This window comes from Helianthus annuus, chromosome 15, assembly GCF_002127325.2.
Source record: "Helianthus annuus cultivar XRQ/B chromosome 15, HanXRQr2.0-SUNRISE, whole genome shotgun sequence".
Classification (NCBI taxonomy): Eukaryota; Viridiplantae; Streptophyta; class Magnoliopsida; order Asterales; family Asteraceae; genus Helianthus; species Helianthus annuus.
Genome location: NC_035447.2, coordinates 34,657,093 through 34,666,817, shown reverse-complemented (window position 1 = coordinate 34,666,817; position 9,725 = coordinate 34,657,093). Strand labels below are relative to the sequence as shown.

At 40.1% G+C, this 9,725-nt stretch overlaps 1 long non-coding RNA gene across 1 annotated transcript; it reads left to right on the top strand.

The window, feature by feature from the left end:
* Positions 1-9,125: 9,125 nt before the first annotated feature.
* On the top strand, positions 9,126-9,460 carry LOC118487315. The gene is made up of 2 exons (XR_004881330.1): positions 9,126-9,195; positions 9,282-9,460. It is a non-coding gene; the product is annotated as an uncharacterized LOC118487315 (long non-coding RNA).
* Positions 9,461-9,725: the final 265 nt, after the last annotated feature.

Below are 9,725 nucleotides of genomic sequence, written 5' to 3'. Positions count from 1 at the left end.
ACATGCGTATCAAAGTCTATCAGTTGGATGTGAAAAGCGCCTTCCTTTATGGGAAATTGCATGAAACTGTGTATGTGTCCCAACCACCGGGTTTCGAAGCTCCAGGGTTAGACAACAAGGTCTATTTGTTGGACAAGGCTCTCTACGGTCTCCATCAGGCCCCTCGAGCTTGGTACGAGACGTTGTCAAAGCATCTATTGGAGCATGGGTTCTCGCGTGGTGCGATTGACTCCACACTGTTCATTTTGAAGAAAGGGGGAGATTTTCTGATCGTGCAAATTTACGTTGATGACATAATTTTTGGTTCTTCAAATGAAGAATTGTGTCGTGAGTTCGAAGCGGTGATGAAGTCAAAGTTTGAAATGAGCGCGATGGGCGAGTTATCCTTCTTTTTAGGTCTTCAAGTAAGTCAAGAAAAAACCAGGACGTACGTGCATCAGACAAAGTATGTCCACGAGATTCTCAAAAGATTTGGATTGGAAGATAGCTTACCCTATGACACGCCTCTACCGACAAATCTCAAGCTTTCACCCGATGATGAGAAAGATCCTGAAGTGGATCCGACTCTATATCGAGCAATGATAGGTTCATTGATGTATCTTACTGCTTCACGACCAGATATTATGTTCTCTGTTTGTTTGTGTGCTAGGTACCAATCAACTCCGAAGGAGTCGCACTTGAAAGCTGTCAAGCGTATTTTCAGATATCTGAAAGGGACGCCTAAGCTTGGATTGTGGTATCCAGCTGAAGGTGGTCTGGATTTGATGGCGTATGCTGACGCAGATTTCGGAGGGTGCCGGATGAACAGAAAGTCAACCTCTGGCGGCGCACAACTTCTTGGAAATCGTCTTGTCTCTTGGCAATGAAAAAAGCAGGTTGCCGTTTCTCTATCCACGTGCGAGGCCGAGTACATTGCTGCTTCAAGCTGTTGTGCTCAGGTTTTGTGGATTCAGCAGCAAATGAGGGACTACGGTTTGAATTTTACTCGAACTCCTATCCTTGTCGATAACAACTCTGCCATTTCCATGACAAACAATCCAGTTAATCACTCATGCACTAAGCACATAGATGTTAGGCATCATTTTATTCGCGACTGTGCTGAGAAGGGTTTAATAGAAGTGGTTAGGGTAGACACCTTGGATAATCTTGCCGACCTGTTTACGAAAACATTCGATCGGGCTAGATTTGAAAATCTGGTCCGAATGATTGGCATGATCAACCCTGAGTAAAATGCTTTCAAAACTCGCATAGAAACTTTATTTTACCTTTTCTGTACAGTTCTTACCGCTTTCGAAAAATTAAAAAAAAAAAAAACTCCAAAAAATATTTTACTTAGTTGTAGGATAAATTTCAGAAAAATACAAAAACATTTGAAAAATTTAAAATGAAGTCGTGTTGAGATATAAGGGAAATGATAGTACATCGGTTAGTCGTATCTAACGCAGATTATGGCTATATACATAAAATTAACCGTTAATTGTGACAGCTTCTTCATACGTTGCTTCGGTAGGTTTTACGCGTAAATAAGAACCTGTCTTTGGTATATAAACATAATGAACTGCGTAACTTTTGTGACACATCTCTCGGATATATGGTCTTGGTACCGTAATTTCGTTTGATAGATTGCCGAGGTTCTGAGATACGTGGTCTTTATGCTGTTTATCATCTGGGTATCATGGTTGTTTCTTTTACCGGAAATAACGGGGACGCAAGTCTAGATCTCCCATGATACCATACATACGTGTAAATATCCTTAATACATGATGCATTCGACCCAAATAAGTGATAAACAATCACATGTCCCACAAAATTATGCGGCAGTCAAGTTCGTCTCTTTGTCTGTACGATGGTACTAACCTGTTCACGGACTTGCTCTTGTGCCCTTTGCATCTGAAATTCAAGTTCTTCCTCAATAAGTGATTCTATCACAAAGGACTTGTTTTCAATTCCAAATAAGTGAGTATCTCACATTAGCTTATACGTCAAAAACAAATGATAAATGGTATACTCACCAGTAAGATGATCTCTCGTGCATACCTTGATACGGGAGTATATTCTGAGGTGGGTAAACATAGTTATTGTCAGCTATTAATACACTTAATTCCATATCTCGAAAACAGTGTTCGAAAGCGTGCTAAAACTTAAGTGGACCACAATACCGTTGAACGTCTTGATCTGTCAACATCATTCTAAAAGATTAAAGCTAGAATGCTATGGTTCTTGTGTTAGGTACTGACAGTAAAACCGATATGATTCCTTTGCTCCGATTTCGCAAAAAGATAATTAGTGTAAATATGTTCGTAGGTTTAATCTCCATTTCAGTCAAAAATTGAAAAACCGCAAAAAGATTTTGCTTTCCTGTTTCTATGTGCGAGTTATCATATTTGGAACACTCTAGGGTTGTGAAAATAATTCAATAAGATATTAAATATCAAGTTTGGTAAGTTTAAAATAAGTTTTCTCATGAAAAATCGGTCGTGTGAGATTCATCTAAGTGTGTGAGAAATTTCATCAGGTGAGGAAGTCGATAAAATTTTGTACCAAGCAGTGATATTTTGTTTATCTCAAGGGAAAGAATTGTTCTTTGAAAAACTTCACATTTTGAACGGTTGAGTTGAGAGAAGTTTGGGGTACAAGTGGAAATTAAAACTTAACTTGGTCTGATATTTGAAAAGAAATTGTGGACCGACCTTTGATATTTGGTCCGACTTTTCAACATATAACCTTACCTTATCCGAGTTTTCGATTAAAAAAAGGGGGGGGGGGTCCGACTTTCAATAAAGAAAGGGGGTCCGACTTTTAATAACCGAATATGAGTCCGTCCTTTTATCACAATATACCGTGGACCTTGGACCGACCTTAATACCCTACCCCTTAGGTCCAATTTTTTTAATACCCTACCTTCATCTCCTCTTTTCATCTCTTGTTTCAAAAATTCTCAGAGGTTCTTTATTCAAACTTTCATTGGACCTTCTCTCTTACCTCCTTACATTCTTCTTACTTCTTGCAAGTTCTTGGTTGTTTGTTGGGATTAAAATCCTAAGTCCTCAAGGTATGTCTCCCTACACTCTTTACATCTTCATGGACTCATATTTGGTAAGATTTTCTTGATTTCCAGGGCTTGGATTGAACTTAGTGTTCATGTTTCTTGATGAATTCATGCTTGAATCTGTGTGATTTCTTTCAAATTGTTGATATTTGTGGATGTTATTGAAGCTTCTTGAAGTTAGGGTTTTGTAGAAAATTTGGGGCTTTTGTGTTAGGCTTCAAGAACTTGGTGTTCTTCATGTTGGGGTTCATGAATCTTGAAGGAAATTGTTTGTTTGGTTTGTTTTTTGAGCTTTGTTTGGTTGAAAGTTTGTGTGTATGTGTGTTTCGAATTGGTTGGATAGAAAAATATTGTTGCTTGCTTGAATGAGGTTTAGCAAGGTTCTTGGTTGGTGTTTTTGGCGCGAAACTTGGTTATTCTTAGGATGAAGATGAAAGGAATTTGAATTTTTACCTTTTTGATCCATTATGAATTGAGTGCTTTTGCGTGTTTATGTTAAAATCGTTGAAAATCAAGCCTTTCTTCCTTCCGTAAGTTCGGAAGGATCAAAAGTTTTGATTTGGTGATAAGGTTCTAACTCGTTGTTCCAAACTCTTTATTTAGTGATAAATTAAAAAGGATCCGAGTTTTTTAAACAATGGTAGTCTCCGAGTTTCAATGTTAAATTATCGGTACCGAGTTTTGACACGTAATGTGTTTCCGAGTTTTGTTTGGGTTTCTTTTGAGTTTTTCAGCTGAGTGTTAACCAGTTTATATTCCGCTTTTTACAGTCTGTGTCCGAGGATCTGTATGTTCCGAGTTTTACAAACCGACTTTTGAATTCAAAGGTTTCGAGTTTTACACTGGTCTAAGGTGCAAAGGCTCGGAGTTTTTTTTACTCTGTCTCTCCAAGTTTTTTGAAAGTCAATAGGTTATTCTGAGTTTTTGAAAAAAAAAACTACTGTCCGAGTTTTATTTTTTCTTAAAATAAGTCCGAGTATTGAAGTAACATAGATGGTCAGAAGTCAAACAGTTTTGTGTTCCGAGTTCTTAACTGAATCCGAGTTTTAAAAGACAAAAAAAAAATCAAAACATGTGTCCGAGTTTTTAAACAAGAAAAAATTATTCCGAGTTTTTGATCTAAAAGCAGGTCTCCGAGTATTGAAGGTATTCCGAGTTCGTTTGTTTTTCACTGTTTATCTCCGAGTTTTGAGATTTTTAAAGGGGCTCCGACTTTCCCAGTTCAAGAGGTACGGTACTCCTAATGGTTCCGAGTTTCTCCGAGTTTCTCTTGAACGTTTTGTGTCCGAGTTTTACAGCCATGGTTGAAAAAGTCGCTAGGCGCTCCCTAGTCGGATTCGGGAGTACTCGGGAAGTACTCGGCTTAGGCGGAGATTACTCGGTGAGTAATTGGCCTGGGAGACCAGTACTCGTGCCTCGGCAGCCTACCTTGTAGCGAGTACTCGGGGAGTACTCGGAGTCTAGGCGGGACTTTTACAACCATGGTTACAGCAAAATAGTGGCTGTTGCTCCGAGGTTGATTTTTAAACTCCAAGTTTTTATGTCCGAGGTTCTTTGGTCTCCGAGGTTTATCGTATTTACTGTTCTCCGAGTTTTAAATTTGTATATCTTGAAATAGTCAACTGTTTGGTAAAAACCTTTTATCTCCGAGTTAACTGTTGAAGTTTATTCTTACATATTTTCCAAAGTTTTGGTATTCTGTTTGAACCTGTTCCGCTTATTTAACTGTGTGTTTAACTATGTGACAGTAATTTCTGCCAGAAGTTGAATATTGAAGTTTACTGTGTGTAAACCGTATGCTGACTGTTCTGCAATTTTCACTGATGCATGTGTTTCGTTTTTGTTTTGTTTTTCAACAGACATGGCAGAACAACCTCGTCCGGTTCGTGAGTTTTATCGGAATCATAATCAAATTGCCTTGCTAAACGAGAATGTTCGTGGTGGAGCCGAATATACTGATATTATTCGTTTTCTTCGAAATTCAAGAATTGGTTTCGCGATTTCAGAGAATATTCACCAAGTGCAAGCGTATATTGATGATTTTTGGCGTACGGCTCGGACTGTTGATGATACTATCGAAGCTACTGTTTCTGTTTCTGGAAGTTCTATTGTTATTACGGAGGCAGTTATTCGTGCGGCTCTACGTTTTGGTGATTTAGATCATGGAAACACGTGCTATGTGCGTCAAATCCGTGAACGTGGGGTTAGATCTTTCGGCTATGTTGGTTCTTTTACTAGGAAGGAGATCTACAAGGCATTGATTATTGGGCAGTGGAGATACTTCTTTCATGTGTTGATACAGTGTTTATCTCCACGAAAATCGGGAACTGATACAATGGGTAATGATCTTCTTTCTGGGATGATTGGATTAACTTACAACCAGCCATACAATTATACAATTTCTCTCTGATGATTCTCCAAGCTCTCAAACACCAGATTGGTCTGAAGGCAAATGACAAGCGTTTGATGATTTTGTATCCTCGATTCCTTTGTCTTATTTTTCCCGAATCTTTCGTTCGAAGGAACTTTACCTGCCTACGCTCAAGCACCAATGCATATTCGTATCTTCACTGATTGTGCAAGGGTTAACGAGTCCAAAAGGACTGATACACGTCCAGTTCCGACTCCCTTGTGTGGTGCTATTCTTCAAGGCAACTACAATCCAGAAATTGATCCGAATTGGTTAAACATAAGAAATGGTGTTGATCAAATCTTTGTTGGAGATGCTCAAGAGCCCGTGGTTGTTCAACCTTAGGTTGATCTTCAACAACCACCGGCTAATCTTCCGGAACCTGAACCCGTTCAAGAACCAGTGATTTCTGAACCAGTTGTTATTGCTTCTATTCAAGAAGTTGTGTCTGTTCAAGCTCCAGTTTCTACGTCTTCGGCAACAGGGGTTGCTGTAGAAACTGATGATGTGATTTTAGAGCTCGATGCTGCTTTAGATGCGGGTCCGTCCTCCCGTACAGTTGACAAAGGAAAATGTCCTATGGAAGAAGTTATTGTGGATGAATCCATTGATGATATGCCATCCGAAAAACAACACCTTCAGTTACTATTGAAAGAACTTCAAAATCGTCTTCCACCCTCCGAAAGAGAAAAGCTGGAGTTATTTCGAGCGAAGGTTGCTTCTCTCGGTCCCTCTTCCGATTGGAGTATTCGCTTAGCTAGCTGGAATGACAGAGCGAATGATTTAGATTCAATTGTGTTTAGCTCGTCCTCTTCTGATGATGATGATGAAGACCGTCGACGTCCTGTTTCTGATACTGTTCGTGTACCAGTTCCTCTTAGGACATATAAGCGACAACGTGTCGCTGTTTCGGATCTTCAGTCTACAAGTCTGATGGTTGCTTCAGTCACGGTTTCATCCAGTTCTGCTCCATCAGACTCAAGAGGTCTTCTTAATATGGAGTTATCTATAGCTCTCCCGTCACTGTCTTCCTCGCTTCCATTCACTTCTTTTGTGGAAGCTACCAGTATGGTTACTTCTCCTCAACCAGTAGTGCCGTTGATGTCGTCTCCGATTCCTGTCGTACCGCTATTTGAGTCGTTATCATCTCAAACGGGTACGGGTAATGTGTTTGCCTTATCAGGAAGTTCCTCTCTGCCACCGCGACCTAGTACTCTCACTGATTTGCCAGCATCAGAGACACGTCAAGCAGGTCCGAAGGTCGCTTTCGGTTCTAGTCCGCCGACAGAACGATCGAAGAAAGGTACTCTGCGTCCGAAGGTCGCTTTCGGTCCTAGGCCATCCAATGCACAGCCGTCTGGCTCAAGACCTCCTGCCCCTAGATCTTCTACAGTTTCTGCTTCGAGACCATCAGGTTCAGGTCAAGAACAGAACTTTCAAGAGTTTGTTCGTGGCAAGTTTCAGGAGGCAGCCAAGGTCATGGTTCTACACAAGAATCAGATCTCTAAGCAACAGAAAGAAATTGCTTTCTTGAAGAAAAGGGATGCAGAACGAGACCAGCAGATGGCTCAGCTTTTTCGTCTAACCAAGGATCAGAGTGTTTAGTTGGGTAAGTTCATAACTCAAGATGCATCAACGTCTGCTCGAAAACAGACCTTGGTTAGTACTACGGATCGGCTTCTGGGATTGTGACAGATCTCGTATCACTCCTTGCTGCTCAAGGGGAGATTTCGGCTTCGGATTTTCAGGTTCAGGCTAAGTGCAAGATGGATGAACTAAAGAAAATCAGAGACGATCTTGACAAGGACAAGGATCCCAACGTGTCGAAGCAGGGGGAGCAGTCAAGGAGCGCACGTGCTCCTGAAGCTGCAACTCCGGCTCATGTTGAGGGGGAGTCCTCAGGTGTAGCTGCAGGGGGAGATAAAGGCCCTGTAGAGGCTGATGCAGGTGCCATTTCTGATTCTGAGTTAGATCCTGCTGCTGAATTGGTTTTGGGAGCTGGTGAAGTGGTTGAGGAAATGGTTGAAGATTGGCGAACTGACGACGACTTGGCTGGTAAGTTCAGTTTCATTGAGACTGCGAAAGGGAAGACAATTGAGTATGAGTCCTTACCGGTCAACATCGATGTTATCAGAAGCTTTATGTTTGGCTGTGAAATGCCCGAAGAAATCTTTAATCCTATACGAGTTCCCGAAGAAGTCAGTGTGGCAGCTCACAAATGGTTTAGAAATCTTCCAGATGACACTCAAAGGAAGAGGTACTTATCCACAAAAGGTGAGTACTCGGGACAGATTCGAAGTTGGGATTTCGATGAGCAGCACGGCCTGGTAATGATCAAAAGGACCGATGGTGTTCAGTACTTCAGGCCAAGGGCCAAAGATCTTCAGACTCTTCCAGCACGTGATCTTCATCACATCGCTCAACTCGATCTCAACAACCATACAAATGTTGCCAGTATCAGAGGATTGATTCCTCATCTCGTTGCTGAGAGTCGTGAGAGTAAGTGGAAGTTGTTCAAGCCAGCAGTCGGTCGAGGAGTTAAGTATCTAAACAAGTTCATCGGTAAAGAAGAATGGAGAATGGTTTACCCTCCAGCGAGTTGCCTTCGTAAAATTCCTATGCGAAAGTTCGATCTCGATAAATTCGACAAAATAGGTTATTGGTATCTCCATGGGAAGACTGGGGAAGCCGTGATTACTGAAAAGAAAGTGACGGAGGAGATTGCTAAGATTCTGGATCCAATTTGGCTTGCCAACCTGAGGGAAGCACATCTAAAGAAGCTTCGGCACCTGCCCCTAAAATACAACGAAGAAGATCGTGTTCTAGCGGACCAGTTCATCAAGGTGGTTCAGTTCTGTGTGAAGAACAAGGTCTGGGCAGGAAGCAGCTTCTCGAAGAGAGTATGAAGATTTCAAGTCCAATGAAGACCATGCACTGATCAAGGGGGAGTTTGTTAATGCACTTTAGGTGATAAGTGCATGTCTCCCATTTATTAGGGTTTTTATTGTACACTTGTTGAAAGTTAGTCCCAAGTTTATCCTTGGACATTTAGTCCAAGTTTTAGAGTAGTCTTTTGTCTGAGTTTTGTCTAGGACAAAAGGTCAGAGTTTTCTTTGTGTTAGTTGTTTGTCCGGGCTTTCTAGTTTGTCTTGAAAGTCCGGGTTTTGCCTTGTATATATACCTTTATGTGGAATAGAGAAGGCGGCGATTCTGTGTGAAATTCTGTGCACCTAACCCTAATCATTGTGTGTGTTTTTGTCTGGTGGCTGCTTTGTGTGAGTGACGTCATTCATCTTCATCATCAAGAATACTCAGTGTATTCTTGATTTCTCTCACAAATCTTGCGTACTAGTGTTTCATCTGCAGTGGTTAATCATCAGGTGGATTCCGCACACCTGTTGGTGGCTTTAGCTGAGTGAGATCTTGGATTAGGAGGCCTTACATAAACTAATAATGATTTAGGAGGTTAATGCAGCCAAAAAAAAAAAAAAAAAACTTTTTGGGCCATTTCAGTCTGTGGCATATATTAGGTAATATTTTTTTTATATTACTCGTTTGACCCGTTATACATAAAATATATTGAATTTGACCTGTTACGGATCAAATTATGTCACATCTTCACAATTTTTTTTATATTTCCTAGTCATTTGATTGGATTGTCCGTTTGCAGTTGTGCAAGATAGATTCAAAAGGCAAAGCAAGAAAGGTTGTTGGATGCTCATGCCTTGTTGTGAAGGTATTTTTGAATAAAAATTTTGTATAAACGATAGTTTAGTTTAGTTTGCGTTTTCTTAAATCTGAGATTTGTTGAACATTTTGCAGGATTATAGAGAGGAAAGTGAAGGTCTACAAATTGTCCAGGAGTATGTCAAGTCTCACTAGATATGTAACAAGTGATCAAAGTATTTCATGTGTGACTGTTTATCAACTCTTTTTACTTGGATGAACATTTCTTGTAGCAAATTTTGGATCATTAAAACGAATTCTCTCTTTATATTTTATTTTGTGAAGTATTCTCTCATCATCTTTTTTCTTGACCATATATATTGAACAAATTGTGCCGTATGCATTACCTAGAACATCTGGTGATAGGTGTGAAGTGAGTGTCATTACTGTAGAAACAAATAATCAATAGATAGGATTCAGTGATTTAAAAAAAAATGTTATTGTCTTTTTATGAATATTATTTCAGTATTATATAACTATTATTTATGTTTGAATGTTAAAAACCACTTTTAAGTTAAATAAAATCGGTTTATTTATATT